Source organism: Hemicordylus capensis, chromosome 4 (assembly GCF_027244095.1).
Source record: "Hemicordylus capensis ecotype Gifberg chromosome 4, rHemCap1.1.pri, whole genome shotgun sequence".
NCBI classification, from domain to species: Eukaryota; Metazoa; Chordata; class Lepidosauria; order Squamata; family Cordylidae; genus Hemicordylus; species Hemicordylus capensis.
Genome location: NC_069660.1, coordinates 316,494,227 through 316,520,924, shown reverse-complemented (window position 1 = coordinate 316,520,924; position 26,698 = coordinate 316,494,227). Strand labels below are relative to the sequence as shown.

The window sequence follows — 26,698 nt, the reverse complement described above, 5'->3', positions numbered from 1 at the left end:
ATGGTATCCTTCTGGGCCGCCTATCAAATATGGGAATCGGAGGTATTGCGTTGCAGTGGTTCCGGTCCTTTCTTGGGGGAAGGGTCCAGAAGGTGGTGCTGGGGGATTACTGCTCGGCCCCGTGGCCATTGGCCTGTGGGGTCCCGCAGGGATCGATCTTGTCCCCCATGCTGTTTAACATCTACATGAAGCCGCTGGGAGAGGTCATCTGGGGACTTGGACTGAGTTGTCAGCAATATGCGGATGACACTCAGCTCTATCTCTCTTTGTCATCTGATCCTAGGGAGGCGGTGGATGTCCTGAATCGGGGGCTGGAGGCTGTGATGGGTTGGATGTGGGCTAATAAACTGAAATTGAATCCAGACAAGATGAAGGTATTGTTGGTCAGTAGGAGAGCCAATCGGGATGAGGAGATTTTACCGGTTCTGGTTGGGGTTGCACTCCCCTTGAAGGAGCAAGTACGCAGCTTGGGGGTACTACTGGACCCAGCTCTGCTTTTGGAAGCTCAGGTGGAGGCGGTGGCCAGGGGTGCCTTTGCACAGCTTCGGCTAGTGTGCCAGCTGCGTCCCTTTCTCGAGAAGGCAGATCTGGCCACGGTTACCCATGCCTTAGTCACGTCGCGGCTGGATTACTATAACACGCTCTATATGGGGCTGCCCTTGAAGAATATCCGGAAACTGCAGCTAGTGCAAAATGTGGCAGCTAGGGTTTTATCCAGAGCTGCCCGTTGGGAACATATCACCCCCATTTTGAAAGAGCTGCACTGGCTGCCGGTTTGTTTCCGGGTCCAATTCAAGGTGCTGGTTTTGACCTTGAAAGGCCTAAATGGTTTGGGCCCGGGGTATTTGAGGGACCGCCTGCTCCCAAGGTTTGCTGCCCACTTGACGAGGGCATCTGAGGGGGCCCTGCTCCGGGTGCCAACAATGAGAGAGGCCCAGCTGTCGTGCACTCGGGACAGGGCCTTCTCTGTTGCTGCTCCCAGACTTTGGAATGCTCTCCCAGTGGCCATTCGTTCCTCGGACTCCATCACGGCTTATAGAAAGCTTGTTAAAACTTGGCTTTTTACCTAGGCTTTTACATAATCATTTTTACTGCTGCTTCTGTGTGTTTTTACCTGATGTATTGTTTTTACGCCTGTATTTTATATGTTTTTATATTTTTTTAGCTTGATGTTTTTATTGCCTTTTTATTGTATGTTTTAACTTTTGTAAACTGCCTTGGGGTTGTCTTTTAATGAAAGGTGGTATATAAATGCAACAATAAATAAATAAAAATAAATAAATAAAAGAACACCCTAAACATGCTCAGAGGCCCTGTATCCAAGGCGGGGGCACATCTGGGACTAAGCTTTGGTCAAGCCTGGGTCTACCTGGGAGGTATTAGGAATAGAAAAGTCACAGGGACATTCAGGGTGAGGGCGAACATGATCTCCCAATCCTCCATCTGGTTAGGTTAATTTGGTGACCCAGCTTCCTTGGACGGGAATTGCAGGGCTGGAAGAGATGGAGCTTTGTGCTGGGATGCTGCTGGCATGGCTTGAAAATGTGTTCTTCCATTAGTCCCAGCTCCCAATGATGTTCATAAGAACATAAGAACATAAGACAGCCCTGCTGGATCAGGCCCAAGGAGGCCCATCTAGTCCAGCATCCTGTTTTACACAGTGGCCCACCAGATGCTGCTGGAAGCCTACAGGCAGGAGTTGAGGGCCTGCCCTCTCTCCTGCTGTTACTCCCCTGAAACTAGTACTCAGAGGCATCCTGTCTTGAGGCTGGAGGTGGCCTATAGCCCTCTGACTAGTAGCCATTGATAGACCTCTCCTCCATGAAGTTATCCAAACAGGAAGAAAGAACACAGTAAGGAAGCAGGGAAAAGAAACCGCGGTGGAGATGCTACTGGGCTGGCTGATGAAAGACGATCCCCCAGCCCACATTTACACAGCTTAGGGAGATCTCAGTAACAGAGATTCCTTGGCTTGGTTTCTTCCATTATGAATAGAAGGGGGTAGAGGGTGTAAAGCACTCTGGATTTGGGGACCGTGGCAGGCCAGGCAGCATACAAGCCCTGCCAGTTCCAGGATTCGGGAGGCCATAGGACAGGGGAAGGGAACCTCTGGAACTGCTGTTGGACTACAACTCCCATCATTCCCAGCCCCAAAGGGAATAGCCAGCAATGTTAGGTATAGCAGCTCACCAAGGCTGCAGGCAGGAATCTTTCCCAGCCCTACCTGGAGAAACCAGGGAATAAACTTGGAGGCTGTTCACATGATGGGAGAAAATCCGGCTAGCAAAGTCTAGCCCAATTTTCTCCCATCATGTGAACCACCAGGCTCGGCTGCAAGCCCGGTGCTTTGTAAGCGGGTCACCGCTACAGTACCCCCCCCCAACCAGGTTTGTGGAGCAAGCACTCTGCAAACCCGGTTTTTGTAATCCTGAGTAGCCGTGGCATGGCTCCACGCTGCAGCTACTAATGAGGAGACTCCCTCCCCAACCAGGAGGCTCAAAAGTAGCTTCCTGGCTCGGGGGTCTCTCCAGCATGCCCTGCACACTCGCGCAGGGCATGCTTGAGCTTCTGGGGGCCACGTGGCCCCTGAACTCCCCGGCCCCCACCAGCTCCGTGACCAGAGCAGAGCAGACTGCTGTTCATGTGAGGGGAGAACGGGCTTAGCCAACTCTCCTCACAAACCCTCCCCAGGCTCTTCTCACGGATCGTGAGAAGAGCCTCTTGGAATCTTCCGTAAGCAAGCAGATGCTCTTCCAGTGAGTTGTAGCCCCATCTCCTAAGGGGAATATCTTACAGCAGATAGCACTCACATGTAGTCACCCATCCAAATGCAAACCAGGACAGACCTTGCTTAGCTAAGGGGATAATTCATGCTTGCTACCACAAGACCAGCTCTGCTCACCCCCAAAGATGCAGCTTTTTTTGTCAAACACTGGTTGACTGCCCAAAATGCATGCATTTAAATTATTTATTCTGAGATAGCACCAGCAGCAAATAAAGAGTCCCAAACTACCCAGAGCCTCTTTCTTTCAGGACACCTTCTCACACTCAACTGAAGCCAAAATGGAGGAGCATTATCTCAATACAACTTCTATAAATAAGCTGTGAAAGTTTTGTTTTGTTTTGTTTAAAAAAAAAACACAGACCAAAAAACAGCACTCCAGACAGTTCACAACTCACAGACTTAGACATGTTTTTTAAAAACCCCAATATATTGTTAGTTCTTAATGCCAGAATCCAAGGAAAAGGTTAGCCATTTAGCACCTCTAATGACAGGTTCGCTAGTAATTAATGATTCAAAGCAAAGCTGAAGGTGATTAATGATGTAGCATACAGATCAATACACACGTAGAAGAGCGATTATCAGCTGCGATCAGCAACATAATCAACCAACAGTCACTCTGCCTGACCCTTTTTTCTCTTTTCAGGTCTTGGTGCAGCCTGGTTTCTGGAGGGGAAAGTTAATCACTCCTTAGCAGTCCATAATAGAGAAGAGCTGAAACTTGTAGCCAGCTTGTGCTTGTGAGATTTCCATCTTAGGCAAGTTCTCAAGTTCTATGTCCCTTGAGGCAGACAATCCAGATGGTGCCCAACCCCTTGACCCCCAACCCTCTGGTGCCCATTTCAGCTCCTTGCAGATGCTCATGAAGTATAGAAATGAGTGCATGGAAGCAAGGTTTGGAACTGTGTCACTGGTTGTTCCCAGGCAGGGGGTTGGACTAGAACAGGGATTCTCAACGTTGGGTCCCCAGATGTTATTGGACTTCAACTCCCATAATCCCCAGCGGCTTTTGGTTGCGGATTATGGGAGTTGAAGTCCAATAACATCTGGGGACCCAACGTTGAGAATCCCTGGACTAGAAGACCTCTAAGGCCCCACCCAACTCCAACATGCTAGGATTCCATGGATTCAATGACCTATTTGGATAGGGCTGGGAAGATGGAATGTGTTAAAGATGGAATACAGAGGGTCTACATGCCCAGGCCCCTTTTAAATGGGACCTTGAAATACAGGGTGTTTCTCACCCTCCACACGTTTCCTTCTACACTTCACAAACATCTGTCCCCATCCACAAATGGTGTTGCACATAAATGCTTACATTGCTATGGCAATGTGTGCCATTATATATCATTTTATCAATGCTATTATGTATTAAATAATAGAATGTGCATCTTGCCATTCCTTCAGCTAGCTCAAGGCAATGTACAGGGTTTTCCCCCATTTCCTATAAGAGCACTTCTTGACACGTGACTTCTTACCCTCCACTCTACTCCAACACACTAAAAATCATTTCTATAAGACTAATTCATTATTAGGAATCCTTATAAGAATTCTGGGTGTTTTTCCCCCCTTCATATTTCAAGATTTCATATTGCCAGAAATGTCTTCCAGATGTGAATTTGACTCACCATAATTTGTTTTTTGTCTGGAATTGGGTTTTCAGGTTGCAGCATCTGACTTCCACCATGCAATCCAGTGGAGACATACATTTCTCCCTGGAATTCATTCAGGTAGGGATTTTCAAACTTGAGACCAAAGACGATGGACTACAACTCCCATCATCCCCTTCAGGCACTGTGGCTGGGGATAACAGGCATTGTAGTCCAACATCTGGGGACCCATGCTGTGGGTCTTTTAAAAATGAACCCCACTGTACCCTCAGCTCCCTCATGATCAGGAGCAAAGTGAAGCTAAAAGAAAAAAACCTACCTTCACCTGTCTTGTCCCCCCAACTCCCAGAGACATAGTTTTGGGAGGCACAGGCAGCTGCAGGAGGAAGGGGTGGGGTCACTGAAAAATGCCCCTTCTCTCTTGTGTAATGGAAAACACACTTCCATGGGCGTGTCATTAGTCTGGACATCAGCCACTGTCTTAAATTCCTTGGAGGAAGGACTGGATACAGAAGTGTTAAATCACGTAACATCTCCTGGAGATGGATTTTGGACAACCTGTGATTTGACCAAGTAATTTAACTGAGAGACCCTGTCTTCGTGAAAGGTCCTTGAAAATATTGCCTGCATTGATACTGTAATATTTATTTTAATTGACTAATTAATTGCTTAATCGCTTAAAAGCAAGACAGCTAATCAATTAAAAAACCTTTACAGTGTTGACAGGCTGAGTCACAACCCACTCTTCACAGACATTTATGTGGATTCTTTAAAAAAAGAGAGAGAGAGAGAGAGAGAGATCCATCCTGGATGGTGCTACAGGATCTAAGGCACCGCATAGAAATTTCATGTTTCGGAGATTCAAGGCGGAGGGGCCAAAAAAATGCTTGAAGTGGTTGTGGAGTGAGTGATAGTGCAAATGCAAAGAGATTTCTCCTGGGACCCGCAAAAGAGCTGCTTGGCCAAGGGCGGAGCTCTAACTTGTGTGCAGCTGCTGGGGGGTCAACTGCCTGGACTGCCTTCTCCCTTGCCACCATGGGCACCCACCAGTGTCCCTCCCCTGTGTAGGGGTGGCGGCCTCTCTGATGGAGCAGGGTGGGGTGGGCTGCCCTTCTCCTACCACTCAGTGGACCTCCAAGCATACTTGCTGGCCAGCTGAGTGGTTGGCACAGCATTCAGCTGCCTTGCTGACCACTCAAATGGCTGCCGTGCATGCGCAATGGCCACTTGAGTGATGGGGGTAGGGCAGTCTACCCCGGGCTGCTCTTTCAGGGAGGCTGCTGCTGTGTGTGCGGCGAAGAAGGAGCGCTGCCGAGTTGAGGGTAGCCCTGGACATGGGCCACCACTGCTCTTGCTATGCCACTGTGCCTGACAACTCCTGCAACTGCAAGTTAGGGGGAGCTGAAAAGAGAGCTATGACACTGGAGAAGGGCCATCAAAGGAACACGTTACATTGTGCGCTTGGCTTGTGGAAGGTCACAGGGTCAATCCCGAGTACAGGCAGTTAGGAAAGGGAACCAGAGAGCCTCTGGCAGTGAGAATAGGCAGTCCATAGGAATGTCGCAAGTTCTCTTATACAGAGTCAGACCACTGATCCGTCTAGCTCAGTATTCTCTACACTGACTAGCAGTGACTACAGTAACTCACTGGCCACATTCACACGTAATGGGGGACTGGAGTTGCAGGGACCTATCATTTCATTACCATTATGTCTGAATGCATGCATACTGTTACATCTTAACTCCAGTCCCATCTGTTGCACGGCCTGAGGTTGTGCTCTGGAGGCTCCAATTTGAACCCTTGGTTTGTAGTTAGTTTTGCTGCTCCAAACCAAGGCTCCGCGGAGCCTCCATTCCATCTGAAGGCAGCACTGGAGGCAGCATTCGGCCAGACTGGAGTTGACGGAGGAAGTTCCTCCCTCTCTCCTTCTGTGATTGGCTGTGCAGGCTGACCTTTAAGCGCAAAGGGAGCACACACAGCCAGTTCCCTCTCCTCTCTGAAGTCTTACTGGCTGCAGAGAGGACACTCTTCCTGTTGTCCGAATGCGAACAGGAGAGCAGGAGGTGGAAGGGGGAGCAGAACCGCAGGTCCATTGGACCCGTGCTTCTGAGTGGGGTGCGAATGCAGCCACAGTGTCTCTCCAAGGTTTTCCCCAGCCCTAGCTGGAGATACCAGGGATTGAAACTGGGACCTTCAGCATACAAGCAGGTGCTCTACCACTGAGCTGTGGCCCCATCCCCTAAGGGGAATATCTTACAGCACTCACATGTAGTCACCCATCCAAATGCAAACTAAGGCAGACCCTATAAGAACATAAGAACAGCCCTACAGGATCAGGCCCAAGGCCCATCCAGTCTCACATCCTGTTTCACATAGTGGCCACCAGATGCCCCTGAGAAGCCCACGGGCAAGAGGTGAGGGCATGCCCTCCCTCCTGCTATTGCTCCCTTCCAACTAGTATTTAGAAGCTTCTTCCCTCTGAAGCTGGAGGTGGCCAATAGACACCAGACTATTAGCCATTGCTAGACCTGTATTCTGTGAATTCGTCTAAGCCCCTTTTAAAGCCATCCAAGCTAGTGGCCATCGCCACATCCCATGGCAGAGAATTCCATAGATTAATTATGCTTTGTGTGAAAAAGTACTTCCTTTTGTTGGTCCTAAATTTCCCAGTGTCCAGTTTCATGGGATGACCCCTGGTTCTAGTGTAGTAAGAGAGGGAGAAAAATTTCTCTCTGTCCACTCTCTCTACACCATGTATAATTTTATACACCTCTATGTGCAGACCCTGCTTAGCAAAGGGAACTATTCTTGCTCGCTACCACAAGACCAGCTCTCCTCCCCATACTAGGATGCGGGGCTGGCCTTATAATAAGGCATAGGATGAGGCAACTTTGCTGTACTGTTAAATCATAGCAGATGTTCTAGTTCTTTCAGGCTATTTTCCTAAAAGTGCACTGAATCTCAAAACTGCTTAAGGTAATTTATAGCAAACACTGCACCAAAGCCTTGTGCTTAGGGATGGGTGAACTCTTTCCTCATGACCCAAATTGGTTTGAAGATTAACAGATTTCTTCCCTTCAAAAACAGGAGGAAATCTGTTCATTTCCTGAGCCAATTTAAAGCTCAGGAAAGGGCTGAAATAATAGCTATCCAGCCCCCCCCCGAATACAACCCCCCCTTCCTGTACTTGTCTGTCCCTCTTTGGGAATGATGACAAGGGTAAGTGGGTAAGGGGATGCCTTTTCCTTTCTCTTTGCCCAAACCCCCACCTCTCTTGTGTGCTGCAAAGGAACATACCACAAGAAACAGCAGCAGCATGAAGACTGAAAATTTATCCCTCCTCCCATCTCCCTGGAGCTCTGCTCCTTTGGATGCCAGATATGCTAGCTTCATGGAAATTCCTGGGATTTGCAGTCTTTCTGAAGGCTACAAAGACTATAAATCCCAAGGGCCACTGCAAAGTTAAGGTTATGCCATCAGGGCTGTCCTTAGGGCAGGGTAAGCAGGGCGACCGCCCCAGGCCCCACTATTTTAACCACCATTAAAATAAACTGGAAGGGGGTCCCATGCTGGCTGATTTTCCCCAGGCCCTGCACCCTGCCAGGGCTCTCCGTAAGGACAGCTGTGCATTCCACATACACTAAGAACCCTAGGCAGCAAAGTGGGGGGGGGACATCCATAGTCTCCATGCTGCTGTCACTTCTTCTCTTCACATACTGCTCTGCAGCACACTAGGGCAATGTGGGGGGAGAGAAGGGGGAAAATTCTCCCTGCCTGTTATAACTTTCCACCACCACTAGGGAGGAACCCAGGGCAAGAGAATTGTATTATGGGGCTAGGTGCTGGCAGGGATGGTGCTTCAAAGACTGGGAAGGGATCATCAAGTTTCTCCAAGTGGAGACAAATGCTAGGGTGTTGAAGAGCTCATGGGAACATAGGAAGCTGTCATATAATGAGTCAGACCATTGGTCTATCTAGCTCAGTATTGTCTTCACAGACTGGCAGTGGCTTCTCCAAGGTTGTAGACAGGAATCTCTCTCTGCCATATCTTGGAAATGCCAGGGAGGGAATTTGGAACCTAGATCCCAGAGTGGCTCCATTCCCTAAGGGGGATACTGTATCTTACAGTGCTCAAACATCAAGTCTCCCTTTCATATGCAACCAGACTCTGCTTAGCCAAGGGGACAAGTCATGCTTGCTACCACAAGACCAGCTCTCCTCCCCTCTCCTTTGTGATGGGATTTTTCAAAACTCAACCTTCTTCTCAAAGCATATGCTTGGGAAAGTTCCCCAGCACCTCTGTTTCTGTTTCTGTTTCTGATCATATATTCCAGTCTGGCCAACTCCTTCTAGGATGTTAATTAAGCATTATTAATGTTATGATAATAACATGCTAATGTCCATTATGCGAATAAACTCATATACAAAGCCCTAAGTTCATAGTCTCTTTGAAAGACCTTAGATCTGAGCCATTTCACGTACAAATCTACTAACCCCAAACTATTACCCTCATTTTCACCACCCCTTTCAGAGGGGGCAAAAATGAATCGTTCTTCAATGGGGGGGGGGGTGAAACTGATGAAAAGATTCAGGCTGGTGGGAAGTGGGTGGGACTGACCTCACTTGCTTTCAGAGGTCAGGGGTCCACATTTACAGTCTGGCCCTGACTGGAACCACATAGTTCTTTAGAGCTGCCACCCAAATGTGACCTAACATGAAATTGGAGGTAAAGCTACAAGACTTTGAAAAATACCACTGAAATCTCAGGTCGTAATTGAAAAATACAATAATCATCTCAGGTGGTAGCAGGGACCTGCACATCTGTGGGTGCCAGATGCCAAGAATTTTATCTGCCCACTCAGTACGTTTGCCTCCTTGGGGATGGTGCTGAGTTTGTTTGTTCTTTTATGTCTACACCAAGTATTTTGAGATGGGAAAACCAACATTCTATTGGGCTGCTCCCTGCCACTCCTCTGACTACAAGCAGTGGTGGGAAGATGTGCACAGCTAGGTCAGGAGTGTCCATGACATAGAATGCAGAGGCCCTAGATCAGAGGCCCCACATCAAACCTGACCCAAACAAGCAGGACCCCCCCCGCCCAAGCCAGAAACACCCTAAATGAGAACATGTCGCGTTCCCTCCATCCCCCAGGGAGACTGGACCATATCCAAATGAGCCCTCCTTGGAGACAGGTACCATTGGCATCCCTAGCAGATAGAGAGAGAAGGGAATCAGCAGGCTCAGAGACGCCCACCTAAAGAAGAAGGCATTGTACTCTGGGAGTCTGGGGCTTTGAGGTTCTGATGGATTCCCACCTGAATGGTCCAGCACACCTCCACTTCTAGACCAATACCCAGAGGCAATATCTCCCCGGACATCCAGATTTGGAGGCAAAGGTGTTAGATCCAAGTAAAGGCCAAGACTAGGGGGTGCAGTGCCTGTCTGATGACATGAAGCCTTCCCATCCTAATTTCAGAAAAATCCCAAGTTGGACAGCTCCAACTTCTCTGGGAACCTTACTCCTGGCATGCTGTACAGCTCCCCAGCCTCACTATAAGGCTGGAATCTGAGCTAGCCTCCAGTGGTGGCCAGTACAGGACACACACACACACACACACACACACACACACACAAACACACACACACACACACACACACACACACACACACACACACCAATGCAGAATGTGGCCCTCCAGCCAGGTTCCTTTCAGGGTCCAGCATTCTTCTCAATAGCTTGTCACTCCACAGATCCCAACGCAGGCAATGCACCCAGAGTGAAAGAGGCTAGAAGGCTCTCTACTCCTCAGCAATAGGATGGAGGCTTGGAAGGGTTGTTTGGTCCAGGTAGTTCATAAGGGCTCAGTTAAAGCCAAGCACTTACTGGGATAATTTTCTTTCCTGTTCTCTATCCAGGATGAGGAGAGAGCACTCTCTGGCTCTCCTTGTGTTCTGCTTTTGTTCTGCTTTTTGTTCTGCTTAGAATGGACCCTATCTATTTGCCCACTGGAACTACTTTTCTCAATCTGTGGTCTTGACCTCATCAGGACTAGACACACCCTGATCTACTAGGCATCCCCCAAAATGTCAGTTTCACAGATTCAGCCCCCTAACCCAGGCTTCCCCAAACTGCGGCCCTCCAGATGTTGCTGAACTACAACTCCCAGCATCCCTAGCCACAATTTATTATGGCTGGGTATGCTGGGAGTTGTAGTTCAGCAACATCTGGAGGGCCGCAGTTTGGGGAAGCCTGCCCTAACCCACCTGGTTCTGTCCCCTGATCAGTCAGACTGAGCCCTTGTCCTATCCACTGACCCAGCTAGAAACCCAACATCCCTGTTAGGGTTGTCACTAAAGTTTGCCTAAAGCAAAATTAATTAGAGGTGAATGTATGGATGCTTTCCTGGGGGTGGGGGTGGGCGGGTGGGCAGGAATACCTGAGGAATCATCACAATGGACTAGAACCTGACACTATAGTCCTTCATCTCCTCTGAAAATCCTCAACAAATTCAGACAGTGTATGGGACATTCCTTCCTCCACATGAAGATCACACCATACAGACTTCTCTCATGTGGAACTAATGAATAATGTCTTTGGATTGGAGGGCTTTTCGAATTTGTGACCTCATTGGCTTCATTTTGAAACACAGTTTTTATGTTCCCAGCCAAGCCTGGGATCAGCTGTCCACGAGAACTGCCAGGATGCATGTGAATCTCGGTGGTGCCACGGCATCAAATCCGGCACCAAAGCCCGTCTCTTAGCCGAGGTTAAGGGCCACAGTGATATAGGAAGATGCTGAAAAGCATCATCACATACTGCGCGGGAGGAGGCAATGGGAAACCCCTCCTGTATTCTACCAAAGACAACCACAGGGCTCTGTGGTCGCCAGGATTCGACACCGACTTGACAGCATACTTTAGCTTTAATATTATAGTAAGCGTGTTATATAAATAGGAGTAGGAGTATAGTATCAGGTTATATTCCATTGTGATGATTTTTCCCCAATATAGATGTTAAGAACAATGCTTTTATGATCTGTAAGGGTAATATATTAAATGAACATTTCATATACTGGGAAGAGGGTTTTTTAGTGGATGCAGGGGTTTGGGGGTTTTCTTATAGTTGCTACGTAGTTAACCCTCCTACGTGTGCTGTTTGATGCGCTAGACCAGAGCCACATGAGTCTGGAATGTGAGCGCCTGCTCTGGTGCAACCAGCTAGCACAACAGTCTTGTACTCATGCAATACATGGAACAAGATGCTTTATGCTTTATTCATCTAGGGACTCCAAAACATTTTACAAATCACAAGTGCAGCACATAAATAATATTAGTAGATTGTATAGATGAATGAATACCCCACCCCAAGGAATTTTTTTGGTGGGGGGAGGGTGGCTGGGTTATACAACCAGTCCCTTCACAACAAATGCTTTCACTGAAAAATATTTTTGATAGATGCAAAATAAGTTTCCATAAGACGAGTGAAATTATTTAGCAGGGTTTTCTACGTCATTAATTTCATTCTTAGAAATATTTTCTCTGCTTTTCTTGGTCTTCAGATGCATCATTGTTCAAAATGTTCAATGCCGGTGCCTATTTATTGGACAGCAAAACAGAAATTCCTTTAATGAGAAGGGGGGAAAGAAAGGCAAGAAAGGGGAGGGGGATTCCTCCCTTCCAAAGAGAGTCTGTGTTTTCGCTTTCCTGTTGTTGCTGTTCTAATCAACTTGACTTCTTTGCTTCCTCTTCTATTCATTCACACAACCCTTTCTAATGCATAGTCCTGCTTCTCTTGCCAGGCTATTCAGCCCTCCCACCTAATCCTTATTAATTAACTGCTTAATAACCTTCAATTATTCCCTAAATCAATGAATAGATGAACTTTTTTCTTCTGGGCTGGAGGCTTCTTTCTGCCAAAAGCTGGTGGTGCCCCAAATCCCAGATGGACTCTTTCAGAGAAAAGGAAGGGGTCAGAGAGTTGTGAACAGACTCTCCTCCAAAGCGGAATTGGATCTTGGCATCTCTGCTTTTGTTGCCCCAAGAGAAGGTCACTGGCTGGAGTAAGGGACAACTTATATATGACACCACACACTGATCAATTCCCACTGGGGACAGGCCAGAAATGCAAGTTTCCTAGTGGGTGAGAACCATGATCCATCTAGATGTGCATTCGGGTCACAAGCACTTTGGTTGCCTCAAGTATCAACCCTGCTGTGAAGAACATAAGCATAGCTCCTCTGAATCAGGCAAAAGGTCATCTAGACCAGCATTCTGCTTCTCACAGCGGCTAAATGCCTCTAGGAAACCCAGAAACTGGGCATGAAAGCAATAGCTCTCCTCACTGTTATCCTTGTCATGCTTTTCAGTGGCATGCTGCCTCTGAATATGGAGGTTCCACACAGATATTATGACTAGTAGCCATTCATTGATAGACTTATAGAATTCTCTGCCAAGAGATGTGGTGACAGCCAAAAACCTGGAAGGCTTTAAGAGGGGTTTGGATCACTTCATGGAGGAGAGGTCTATCATCAGCTACTAGTTGGAGGGCTTTGGCCACCTCCAGCCTCAGAGGCAGGATCCCTCCGAGTACCAGTTGCAGGGGAAGAACAGCAGGAGGGAGGGCATGACCTCAACTCCTGTCTGTAGGCTTCCAATGGCATCTGGTGGGCCACTGTGTGAAACAGGATGCTGGGCTAGCTAGGCCTTGGGCCTGATCCAGCAGGGCTGCTCTTATGTTCTTATGACTTATCCTCCATGAAGTCATCCAATCCCTTCTGAAAGTCATCTAAGCCGGTGGACATTACCAAATGGCAGGGAATAATTTTGCACTGTGTGCATAAATAGATCTATTTCCCCCTGCCTTTGTTGCCCCTCATGCCTGGAACCTCCTTGCAGAACATGTACATGTAGCCAACCTGAGGTTCTCCGAATGCTATTGGACTATAACTCCCAACATACTCAACTACAGTTTATTGTAGTTGGAGATGAAGGAGGTTGTAGTCCAACCAACAACTTGAGAGTCTCTGGCTGGCCACTCCTGTTCTACATGCTGCTACCTTGCTCTTCTATCAAATACCTCCTCAAAATTAATGAAGCCTATGCTTACCCCTTTGGCCGCCATCCACCACTGAAAGGACGATTCAGTACATGGAGGCTGCATCATCCCTTCTTACTTTTGCTCCTCTGCCATTCCTTTCCTCTTTCTGTTGTCTCCCCTGCTAGACTATAAGCATCTCAGAGCAAGGACCTTCCCCGCCCCCAACGACCTTATGTTCCTTCACAACATGACAGATACACTGATGGCAGTATATTCATAATTCACTGATGGCAATGTATACGTAGCTAACGTATTCTTATACAACTGTCATTGCTGCAGCCTCAGAAAAGACTACAAATCCCCAGGAGCACCTGAACCATTTCCCAGGACTTCATGGGGAAATTAAAAAAAGAAAAAGAAAACCAAATTATTTTAAAAATCAAGACATGAAAGGTGGGTGCTTGCTTTCTCATGGCAGGGAGCAGAGAGGAAAGCTAGAGACCTTTCTCCTGGCCGCTGCTGGTCCTGGTAAGTCATTGGAGGAGTAAGTGGTGAGGGTTGGGGTGGGCCAAAGTGAAATTTCAAGAGGCCCAAGTTTGGCCTGATTTACTTATTTGTGACAGCATTTCACACCCTCAGACACCACTTTGCTTTGGGATAAAGGAGATCAAAGCTGGCCAAATCCAATAGACCCCCTGAGCTTCCCACAGCCTAATTTGTCACCATTTTAATACATTATTTTGTTATTTATTTGAAGCATTTCCACGCCACCATTCTATAGAAACTTCCAAGACAACTAACAGGAAGAACGAAAAACAATCTGTTCAGAACAAATACAAGCAGTTCTGGTAAGAACTAAGCTTCCTACTTTCCTTGTGGCTGCCATCTTGGATCAGGGTGCATGACATCATCACAAACTATGCTGTTCAGGTGTCCCTATGTGTCGCAACTGCTGTATCAAATTTGGTACAAAAGTCCAGGCATTCCGAAGTTGTTGGAAGGGGGACACACATGCAGACACACACATGCTCAGCAAGGCAATTCCATTAGGGTACTTTCCATGTAGAAAGTGGGTTAACTACAAATACATCTACAGCAGTCAGAAGTGGAGACCAGACCAACAATAAAACCTACCAGCATGTGCGCACACGCGCGCACACACACCAGCTGATGAAGTGGCCCTTAGCGCACAAAATCATATGCTGCAATATATGTGTTTGTCTTTAACAGAAATTTTGCAGCATACACTTTGGGCATTAGAGCCTGCTTCATCAGCCACAGGATACTTTTCAAATCTCTGCAATAAAATACTGTCCACTAAAGCTCAGGGGAATAAAATCGTCTAGTAAAAGCTAATACAGAAGGCACTAGGCGAGTGTCTGAGGAGAACATTCCAGAATCGGGGTACCACCACTGAGAAGGCCCTACCAGTTGGTTACCACCCATTTAACTCCTGAAGACAAGGGCACTCAGATGAAGTTCCCTGATGAAGTTACTGATTAGTGGGCAGGTTTAAATTGGGTTTTATTTGCTAGTCTCAAGCCAGATAAGGTTTTACAAGTCAACACCAGTACCTTGATTTGTACCTAGAAAAAAATAAAAAGCCAGTGAAAGTTCTTCACTACTGATGAGCCATATATCCACCAGACTAGTAGCCATTGATAGACCTGACCTCCATGAATTTGTCTAAGCCCCTTATACAATATATTATATACATACAATATATTGCAGTAATTAAGCCCTGGTTTTGGAAGGAAACATCCACCAGTGCTGCATAGCCTAGAGAATTAGGCTGCAAAGGCCCACAAACTGCAGCAGTGAGATAGGAAGTCGCCTTCTCCTATAGAGAAGCAACAGCATCTTCTTCTCTCCCTCCCCTATGGAATAGCTGTATGCATTTTTCACTACAGTGCTGTTGGGTAAAAAACGACCTTGCCTAATAGGTGCAGATGGAATGAAAATCAGAGGTCATTTGGTCACACATGAAAAAACCTGCCAACCACAGGAGCCTCATGCAAACTCCCCCGAGTCCCTTGTGAGATTAAATTATTACTTATTCACTTATCATCAGTCTGTTTAATCATATCCAGGAACAGTGCCCTGGAGTGACCCCCCCGGCTGCTGCCCGATTCCTTATTTAGTCTGTTCTCTCTTTCCATTTGTGGATGTCTCCTCAGGTCATATTTTTGTGGGGGGAAATGATCATAAGCATTGGGTTATTCGACTTTCAGCCCAATTCACAACCCAATTAAATGGATTTGGGCTTCAATAGATGTACAAGACGCATCCGTTTGGTAGCATCAGCAGGACTCTCCTTCTCCTAGCCCTTTTAACCCATAAATTTGCAAACCCACCCAACCTAATTGCAGATTTTTCTTGCTCAATTTACCATGGCTAATTTGCCGCTGGATACCCACCCTTCTGAAGATCCAAAATGATATTTTCAGCCATCCGGGGTTCAGATTTACCACGATGAGTCAGGAGGCTTAATTTATTCCAGACTTGGACCTTGGAAGCTCTTCTTAAAACCAAGACACAGTTCCTGAGCATTTGATGTAACGATAAAGAAAAGAGGAAAGTCATGCGAGTTTCCCCTCACCACAGAGGAACCACAACCATTCCCCACATCTCTGGAATTAAAGCAGAGGTTCCCAGCCCATTGGGCCCCCAGATGATGTTGGACCACAACTCCTGCCATCCCTAGCCATGATGGCTGGAGGCTAGTGGAGTCCAATGGCATCTGGAGGCCCAGATTTGAGAAAGAATGGCTACCACAGTATGCAGCATCCAAATGCTCTAAACTCTCTCTCTCTCTCTCTCTCTCTCTCACACACACACACACACCATTCTAATCTACAAATTAAGCACAGCTCTTTTGAACAGTTGTGGGACAACCAGTGCTGAAGAGTCCAGTGCGGAACCAGGAAGAATCCAGTGCAGTATTGCCTTCTTCAGAACAATCATGACTACTACCACTACTATCACGACGACTACAAGTATTTATATACCGCTCTTCAACCAAAGTTCTCAAAGTGGTCTACACAAAAAAAGAATAAGAAAGAATAATTGGTCCCCTGTCCCCAAAGGGCTCACACAGTCTAAAAAGAAACATAAGGCAGACACCAGCAACAGGCCACTGGAAGGAAGTTGTGCTGGGGATGGAGAGGGCCAGTTGCTCACCCCCTGCTAAATATAAGAGCACCACCACTTTAAAAGGTGCTCAGTTAGCATGTTTATACACAAATGTACTGATCAAATTCATCAGTTGGTTAATAGACTCCGATGTCTTTGACCAAGCGACAGCCTTATACGCTGTTTTGCAGGGGTGGAGCTCTAATAGGGCAGAAGGGTTCAAAGAACATGAACTGCCAGCTCCTGGGAGCCATCTGCCTTGCCCCTTGTCCCTCCCCCCCCCCCCGAGCTCCAGTCGGCCTCATTCCCAGCCGGCTTCCTTGTCGGCGGGATTTTTTCTTCATTCTGAATAAGGGAGAGAAAGAAGAAAACACCCACCCGATAATGAAGCCCACTGGGAAAGGGATCCCAGATGGCCACATTGGGCTCTTCTGAATGCTGGGCATGTGATGTCATATGCAAGGGGCATGGATGGTGGGCACGAGGGGGCCGTGACAAGAAGGGCAAACACAAACCCACTCTCCCTTAGCCACATGCCTGCTGTTTCTGCAACTTTGAACTAGTCCTAAAAACAAGCACAGGGGCTGACATCCAGGCTAACAAAGCACTTGTGCAACAAATAAGTTTGGGCGAGTACAAGAAGCAGGAGCAGAGGGAGGCCAGCAGTGGCCCGGATTCGGCCGCTGCCATGCCCCCTAGCCCTGCCCCCTGGGTCTGACATCAGATGCAGGGAGCATTTAGTCTGTCTGATGTCAGATGAGTGGGGCATGATTTAGCTCAAAAATGGGGCCAGATGCAGCCGCTCTGGGAAGAGCATCTAAGTTCCAACTTCAAGTTCCCTCCCTGGCAGCATCTCCAAGATAGGGCTGAGAGAGATTCCTGCCTGCAACCTGGGAGAAGCCTCTGCCAGTCTGTGAAGACAATACTGAGATTGATGGACCAATGGTCTGACTCAGTATATGGCAGCTTCCTATGTTCTTATGTTCCTAAGTGCACTACATAAATAATATTAGTAGATTGTATAGATAAACACCACACCCCAAGGAATTTTTTATGGGGGGTGGATGCCTGGGTTATACAACCAGTCCCTTCACTGCAAATACTTTCGCTGAGAAAAAACCTTAAGAACAGCAGAACAAGACGGATGCTGGAAGCCTCTAGCCAAAAAGGGGAGCTGGCCAGTTTGATCTGTATTTACGCAGAAGCCTCCCGATGCCAACAGTGGCTAATAAAAGGCCAAACTAGGCATGACATGAATCATGTTTTTTGGCCCTTGGCCTTCTTTTTTTAATTTTTTACCCACACTCTCCCATGACAATGCTGCATCCTCTGTCAAAAACCAAAGAATGGGGGCAATGAAAAGGAATGAAAGCAGCGATGAAAACAGAAAAACCCAACAATTAAAAAATTAAGAACCCAACAACAACACATTAAAATAAGGCTTCTCAAATGTGAGTCTCCAGATGTTGCTGGACTACAACCCCCATAATCCCCTGCCATGATGTCCAAAGGCCATTGCTGTACAGCAACAACTGGGGACCCACATTTCAGAACCTCTGCATTAAAACCATAAAGTGGAAAATGAAATGTTCCCTTTCCATGCCTCTGTCTTCAGCCACAGAAACAAATGCAGTTTTCTCTGACCACAGAGCCAGGTTGTTGCTGCCTGCCTTAATCAGCCTCACCTTGGCCTATTTGTATAGCTATGTGGCTTAATTTGCATAAGCTCACCTTTGGTTCAAAGTGTGATCCTAGACTGGGCTTTTTTTGTGCATGACAGCGAGAATGTTGTAAAAGGCTATTGTATATCTAGACTCCATGTTCCAGAATTCAGGTCTAGTATTGAAAACACATCCCAAGCTTGTAGTTGCTGTTGCAAATTAAGCTGCAATTTAAGCCAATTTAGCTCTAATAAGCTTACCCAGCAGAACGAAATTGGTTTAAATATACAATTCCTGTTAAACCAGAGACAAAGAAGGCAAAACTCACCTGTAAAGCTGTAGGGATACGTTGAAAGTGTCCATGTAAATGAGTGGGCCACTGTACAGCTAGAATGCTTGCTAATGGGTTATTACCGCAAGTTCTCAGTAGTTTATGGCTGTCTCATTTTCCTTCTCCCTAAAAATCCAGGGGAGCATATATAGTATCCAGTGTCCATAAGGTAGTGTCAAATTTAACTTGCCAATTGATATACAATCTCATGCTGAGAAAGGAATCTAATAGGGAGACTTCTATCAAACAAAATCTCTAGGGCATCAGCCAGAGAGAGAAATCTGATTGATTGGCTAAAAAGGATAATATTAATAGAGCAGAAGGCAAATCTGAATTGAACTTGAGAACGTCTTCAGAACTGGAGAACAGCGATGCAGGGAATGCCCTCTGCCCAAGAAATCTTACTGGCCTTATCAAAACTTTTTCTTCCCTTTAAATTCTCTAAACTTTTCTCCTGCCCTGCATGCTCCTCTCCCCATCAGTACTGGAGATGTGGGGTTTGGATTCTCCACCTTTCCAGTAAGGCACTGGAGCTGTCCAACAGTACAAGGAGTGAGCTTCAAGGCAAGGTTGCTGAAGCCGAGACCTCATGCAGCAAAGAGAGCAAAGGCAAGAGATAAATACTAGCCATGTTGGGGCTTTGCAGCCTGAACGCGTGGAAGGGTGCATGCTCTCTAGGCACACGCCCTGCACTGCTGTGCCAGCTAGACACAGCCCCTGGAATGCCTGAGCCCTCAAAGAGGGCTGCAGAGAGGGCAGAATTGCCGTTGCACCTGCAAACTCCTGCCAACAACGGAAACACTTTGTGGCCCACCCGACAGCAACATTGTTTCCTGGTGCACTTGTGGGACTCATCCTGGAGACATTTAGGTCAAGATGCTTTCCTTGGAAATAATGCTACCAGCAGGAAGACCCTGTTCTGCCTAGTGGTGCTGAAGCAAAAAACTGGGGGTGCGGGAGGGCACAAAACTGGGCCCATGATGTGCTGGAGGCCGGAGACATTTCTCAAATGTTTGAGGGGCTGCTTACCACTTGGTGTGCCACCTAATGGCTCAGCAGAGAAATAACTTGCCTAGGGAGCAAGAGGTTGCTGCTTTGAATCCCCACTGGTACGTTTTCCAGACTATGGGAAACACCTATATTGGGTGGCAGCGATTTAGGAAGATGCTGAAAGGCATCATCTCACACTGCATGGGAGGAGGCCATGGCAAACCCCTCTTGGATTCTACCAAAGACAACCACAGGGCTCTGTGGGCGCACCAGGAGTCAACACCGCATTGACGGTGCAACTTTACAACTTTTACCACTTGGTAGCACCACTCATTTTGTTTCCTTTGTGATACTAACTCTTTGAGGCCCCCACTCATTCCTATTCTCCTCCTTCCCAGAATGCTCTGGGCACAACCCTATGTCATGACATAGCATTATTCTGAGTGGGCTTCTGGGGCGAAATGGCAGCCAACCCATTGAATTCAGGGCCAAATGACATCTTATATTACAAGCATTTTAAATTGGCATGCTTAAAGCGGATCATGTGATGTCTCATTGGCAAGAATTAGGCCTTTGATTTGCTATGCTGCAAAATGGATATTAAACATATTACACTATGAGGCTATTCTCACGATTGCAGAAAATCGCGCTAGCCTCTGCTAGCCCAATTTTCTGCAATCGTGAGAACCACCAGGCTCGGTTGCGAGACCGGTGGTTCTAGAGCGGGTAACTCGCTCAAGTAGCCCGCCCCTAAACCTGTTCTTCAAGATCATGAGTAGCCATGGTGCGGCTCCACACTGTGCCTACTCATGAGGAGACCTTGTGAAAAGCTGCCTCCTGGCTCAGGGGCGTCTCTCCAGTATGCCCTGCGCGCTCGTGCAGGGCATACTGGAGCTTCTGGGGGCCGCGTGTCCCCCAAACTCTCCAGCCCCCACCGGCTCCATCACGGAGCCGGCAATAGTGTGGGTGGCCGATCCGGCCACCCAGGGCTCCCGCTTGCTCGTGTGCGGGGAGAGTGGGCTTAGCCCGCTCTCCCCGCTCAACTTCGCAAACTGGGTCTCACTGATCGTGAGACCCGGCTGTATCTCTGTTTTGGTTTGGGCTACTCTGTCCAACAACATCTGGGCACCCAGGTTTGAGGAGCCCTGCTCCAAGACGTCTCACCACAACATTTCTGGCTATGGGCCTAATCTACGGGGAATCCTTCCATGAGGTGAGGTGTGGTGGTCACCTCAGGTGCTGGGTTATTGGGATGCCAGAAAGATGAACCCCTCCACAGCAAATGGAGCAGCTCTTTGGGACTGCTCTGACGCTCGCAAGCTTTGCAAAGGGTGTCTCTCCTCAAACTCTTGGCCAAGCTTGCAAGAAGCACAAGGAAACATCCCCTCCTCCTCACACCCCTTTCAGCGCTTGCAAAGGTCCATTTTGAAAAGGGGCTAGACCTCACTGGTAGTACCTTGCCTAGATGGTGCAATACCTTGGGCCACCTCTGGGCCTACTTCTGCATGATGTCATGGAGGAGAGCTGGTCTTGCGGTAGCATGCATGAATTGTCCCCTTTGCTAAGCAGGCTTTGCCCTGGTTTGCATTTGAATGGGAGACTACAAGTGTGAGTAGGGGTGCACCTAGATAATTTGGGCACCCACCGGGAGCACTCCCTCATGCGAGACCCGCTGAAACCTACTTTTGGGGGCCCATTGCCAAATCTCAGGGTGTTTTTTTAATTACAGCTGCCACGCAGCCGAGGGGTGGCTGCCGGGGGTGAGCTGTAATTTTAAAAAACCACCACAGATGTTTGGTGAGGCAGGCATGGGGTGGCTGCCGGAGACTGGGGTGGTTGCCCCCCTGGACCTTGGAGGTCATGGACCAGACCCCCAATATCCAGGCGTTAGAGTGCCTCTGAGTGTGAACACTGTAAGATATTCCCTTTAGCAGATGGGTGAAGAGCATCTGCCTGCTCACATGCAGAAGGTTTCAAGTTCCCTCATTGGTGGCAGCTCCAAGGATACGGCTCAGAGAGACTCCTGCCTGTGCAACCACGGAGAAGCTGCTGCCAGTCTGGGTAGGCAATCCTGAGCTCGATGGAACAAGGGTCTGACTCAGTATATGGCAGCTTCCTATGTCAAAATTTGAGGCGAACCTGTTGTGTACCCCTGTCGCCAGGGAACCACCCTTCTCTTTGCATTAGGACTTTCAGTGTCTTCAATCCTGTTAGCAGTATCAGCATCAGCTCCGAATCCCAATCTAGTCCAGCACTGACTGTGGCTAAGAGAGAACTCACCCCATCTGCTGCCACGGGTGTGAAAGTCCCTCCAGACAGGGCCAAAGTCAACTATTTCTGCAAGGACCGTCTTCGCCGGAAAGCGAGACAAACAGCCGCTCCTTTAATGGAAATGATGAATTAACCACCTGAGGGTGCAATCTGCAGCAAGTGACCTTTCAGACAAAAAGAGAGCGCCTCCCCTCCCCCGCCCCCACCCCGTCCCTTAAATTTATTCTGCAACCCGCAGACAGGAGCAAGGAAAATGTCATTATAAATTCCACCCAGAGATGGAGAGGGAGAGAAAGCGAGAGGCTTCTGGGCCTATCCGCCAAAAGCATTTGCTGAGGCGTCCCGTGATGTCAGGGGGCTGTCATGGCAACGGAACCCTGCCAAGCCCAGATGCAGTCAGCGGGGGGCGGGGGGAGGTTGCAAATTCCTCCGCACCAGAGTTAGCATTGTCGCTTCCAGCCGTTCTTGGTCCAAAAAACAAGACACAAGAAAGGAGAATCCTACCCACCAGCACCTGCATTTAGGTGCTTCCTTCTTTGCCCGCCCCCCGCCCCCCCCCCCCGGGCTCATGGGTTTGTTTCATTTCTATCCTTTGCAAGTCAAACAGGGGGGGAAATGATATCCCCCAACTGTCTGTTCCCCAGTAGCTGCTATTCAGAGGTACGCTGCCTTTGAACATGGAGGTTCCATTAGGTATCAAAGACAGACAGGCACACAGAATGACCTCGGTGCATCACTGAGTAGAGCAAAAGATGGTATCTGTGCATTATTTATTTATTTTATGTATTTAAGATATTTATGCACCGCCCCAAACCTGCATCTCTGGGCGGTGTACACAGCGGCACACACAGCCTCCCCAAGACACGCATAAACACCCCACTATTGCACTAATTCAAACTTGGGGATTTTCAGGATTGCATGGGCTTCACACAGCAGTCGACCTGTGCCAAGCAGCCCCTCTGTGCTTTGGGGACCACTTTGGAGTTTCTGTATGGCCCGATTCAACTTGGCCCCCTTCAGCCCCACTTCAAAGGGGCCCACTTTGCTTCGAGAAGGACCCTTCAGCCCCTTGAAGCTTTGCATTCTGCTGGCCTTCCAATCAGGGGAAGAATCTGTCCAGGAGTACAGCATTTGTCTCTGCAAACAAACCAAGTAAGGGTGGACGGCAGGGGTGGAGCTTTTGAGCAGGTCAGCGTGCAGGGCCGGGGTTTCAGGCGGCTTTATGCAAGGACAGAGTCCCTGCTGTTTCTTACAGGGCTAGGATGAGCTGATGAAAGTGATTGCTAGTAGACTCAGGAAGGGCCAGACAAAGTCCTTCACACAACACGATCCTAAGAGATGGAATCTGCTGCGATAAGATGCAGTGGTGGCCTCGGGCTTAGAATATTTGTTAAACGCATGGACGATACAGCTACCAATGATCTACTAATCATGATGGCGCTATGGAGCCTCCAGGTCCAGAAACAATATACCTGTAAACGCTAGTTGCTGGAGGAAAGGGCAGATATCACGCCATATCTGCAGGCTTCCCGGAGCCATTTAGTCAGTGATGGAAACAGGATGCTGGATAAGATAGATTTTGGTCTGATCCAGCAGGGTTCTTGATCTTCATCAGGGTAACCCGCTCAAGAACCCCTGCCCTAAAACCAGGTTTACGGAGCGAGCGCTCCGCAAACCTGGTTTTGAAGATCGTGAGTAGCTGCGGCACAGCTTCACGCCACACCTACTCACAAGGAGACCCCTGGAGGGGAGGCGAAAAGCCGCCTCCCAGCTCCGGGGGTCTCGCCAGCATGACCTGCACGCTCATGCAGGGCATGCTGGAGCTTGCGGGGGCCAATTGGCCCCCGCTCCCCCCACAGCCCCCACTGGCTCCATCATGGAACCAGCAATCATGTGGGCAGCCGATCTGGCTGCCTAGGGCTCCCTCCCCACTCACCACCCCAAACCGGGTCTCACTAATCATGAGACACGGTTCAGAAGGTCTTTTCCGTCTCAGTCTACAGTTCTGTGCACGTTCCTCAATACTTAGCACCATCTTATCAATACTTAACATATAAAGCTGCCTTCTACTGAGTCAGACCATCCGTCCATTGGTCTACTCTGACAGGCAGCCACTTTTCCAGCAGCCAGAAGTTCATTCCCAGTCCACTTATCCAAGACCACTTATACAGAGAGATGTCAGGGATTCTAATTGGGGCTTTCTGCTTACAAACCACCTGCTCTGCTACTGAGCCATGCTCTACGCTGACTGGTAGCAACCCTCTGGAGTCTCAGGCAACTATCTTCCCCAAGGCTCCTTACTCAAGAACCTTTAACTTGATATGCCAGGAGTTCGCCATCATCAATATGCCTTTATTAGTCTACATACCAAAATACAATAACCAACCGATTAGTGACATCAAAAAACCACCTGGACCCCTTTCAATGTATACTATTGATTCAGCTCTAGTATTGGTCTTCTTCTAATAGTAACAGCCACAAGGTATTTGGCCATACTTATTGTTACCTCCTTATAATATCCGGTTAGATGATAAGCAACATAAAAACCTCTGTCCCTCCCCTGAAGTGGAGTCAACAGGGGTTTGACAAACAGACATTCTAATGTCATTATCATACACACATTCTAACAAAACATGCTCAACAGTTTCAACATACCCTTGATATGCCAGGAGTTGAACCCGGGACCTTGAGTATGCCAAGACACACGGAGCACTGGTCTTTCCTGATGCATTGCTGAGAACATTTGTGAGAACACTTGACATATGGAAAGAAGCACGAAACTAGAAAAGATACACAAAACGAAGCACGTGTATGAAACATGACGATACAACAGGGCCTGAAGAATCTATTCCATGCCCTTGGAGTCTCCTTGAAATTTCCTTCTGTTCGACCTTTTCAGAAGACTGACCCAGTAACACCATTCACTTGGCTTGTGGGACACACACACACACACACACACACACACACACACACACACACACTCACACATTGCCCCCAAATGGGCTTGCAATTGAATCATGGTTGGTTGAGTACAAAAGGTTCTCTGTCAGTTGCATTCAGGCAGGAACAAGTGCCTTCAATAGCTCTGGGTCCATTTGAGGCCCAGAAACAGTGCAGTCTTGTGTTAAGGTTGAATGAGGGGAACAGAGGAGGGGGGGATGGAGGAGGAGATGTTGATTCGGTTAATTATTGACTCATTCTTCAAAGTGGAGAAGAACAAGCAGTGGGGGAGGAAGAGAAGGAAGGGGGAAATGCCTGAGACAAGTTCTGCCTTGAAGCACAGAACAGAGAGGTTTCAGCCTTAAAATCATATTCAGAGGTGGGGAGAAAAATGAAGTAGCTGGCTTTAAATGTCCACCTGAGACTTGCAAGAATTAATGACAGCAGGTTGAAGGTCACCAGCTGATAGAATTTATACAGAGCTCAGAGGAAATTGCATCAGTGTCAAATTTCAGCTTGAAATGTTGATTTTGCAAGCAACTCGGCGGCTTGCCTGAAGCTGAAATCATCAGTAAGCCCGTGGAAATAGCAATGACACTATTTTGTCCATCACAAGAGCTGTGCTCTGATATTTTCTTCCCTGCTCCCAGTTTCAACTTGAAATGTTCATTTCAGTCCACTTCTCATGTTACATTCAGGTGCCTACTGAAGATATTTGAAATATACACTTTAAAAGATAGGCCGTTCACACAACTTGTCCTACCCGAATAGAACAGGTCTACCCCAGATAGGATTGGTCTGGGCAGTGCTGGGATCTCTCTGAATCCTGGTGCTTCACCGCTGGGTAGCCCTGGTTTGAAACCCAGGATAAAAGTCAGGTAGAAGGATGTGCACCCACCTCCTATTTCACACCTGGTCATGTGGGTGTTCGGCTTGCCGACAGCTCCTTTCAGGCTAATAATGACCAAACAAAAGAAATCTGAAGCTGAATAGGACAAGCAAGAACATAATTTAACCAAATTAAGATCTTCCTCTGCAAAAAATAAACTAGATTTGCAACTCAGAATCAGATTGATGAAATGCTACATCTGGTCTCTTCTCCTGTATAGTTGTGAAACCTGGACCATCATGAAAGAAACACAGAAAAAACTGGAAGCCTTTGAGATGTGGTGTCTCAGAAGTATACTCAAGATTAAATGGATCAGTAGAACAACAAATGAAGTACTTTGAAAAGCAAAAACACATACTACGACTACTACTACTTCTGATATTTATATACCACTCTTCAAAAAAATTCTCAAAGCGGTTTACATAAAAATATAAAAAATACAAAAATAAGATGCATCCCTGTCCCTAAAGGGCTCACAATCTAAAAAGAAACATAGGGCAGACACTAGCAACAGCCACAGGAGGGATGCTGTGCTGGGGCTGGATAGGGCCAGTTGCTCTCCCCCAGCTAAATCTTAGAGAATCACCACTTTAAAAGGTGCCTCTGCTCAATTTGCAGGGGTAAACAAATAATACAGACAATAAAGTGACGCAAACTGGAGTATTGTGGACATATCCTCAGAGGAGTAAAATATCAAATGCCACAACTAATGCTAGAAGGAAAGCTAGCAGGGAAAAGATCAAGGAGCGGAGAGCTGGTCTTGCGGTAGCAAGCATGACTTGTTGCCTTAGCTAAGCAGGGTCCACCTTGGTTGTATATGAAAGGGAGACTAGAAGTGTGAGCACTGGAAGAGATTCCCCTCAGAGGATGGAGCCGCCACTTTGGGAAGAGCAGAAGGTTCCAAGTCCCCTCCCTGGCAGCATCTCCAAGATAGGGCTGAGAGAGATTCCTGCCTGCAACCTTGAAGAAGTCACTGCCAGTCTGTTAAGACAATACTGAGCTAGATAGACCAATGGTCTGACTCAGTATATGGCAGCTTCTTATGTCCCTATGT

General features: G+C 47.7%; 1 protein-coding gene across 13 annotated transcripts in view; it reads right to left on the bottom strand.

The window, feature by feature from the left end:
- The window catches only part of ADGRB1 (adhesion G protein-coupled receptor B1), a 464,876-nt gene that overhangs the window by 365,006 nt on the left and 73,172 nt on the right, over window positions 1-26,698 (bottom strand). The window contains exons 1-3 of one of the 13 annotated variants that reach the window (XM_053246400.1): window positions 21,825-21,979; window positions 18,552-18,680; window positions 15,848-15,972 (exon numbers count right to left, since the gene is read on the bottom strand). The exons of the other annotated variants lie outside the window; for them this stretch is intronic. The gene's annotated coding sequence lies outside the window, so the exon portion shown is untranslated. Of the gene's footprint in view, window positions 1-15,847; window positions 15,973-18,551; window positions 18,681-21,824; window positions 21,980-26,698 lie in introns of those variants that run through there. 13 annotated transcript variants of the gene reach the window in all.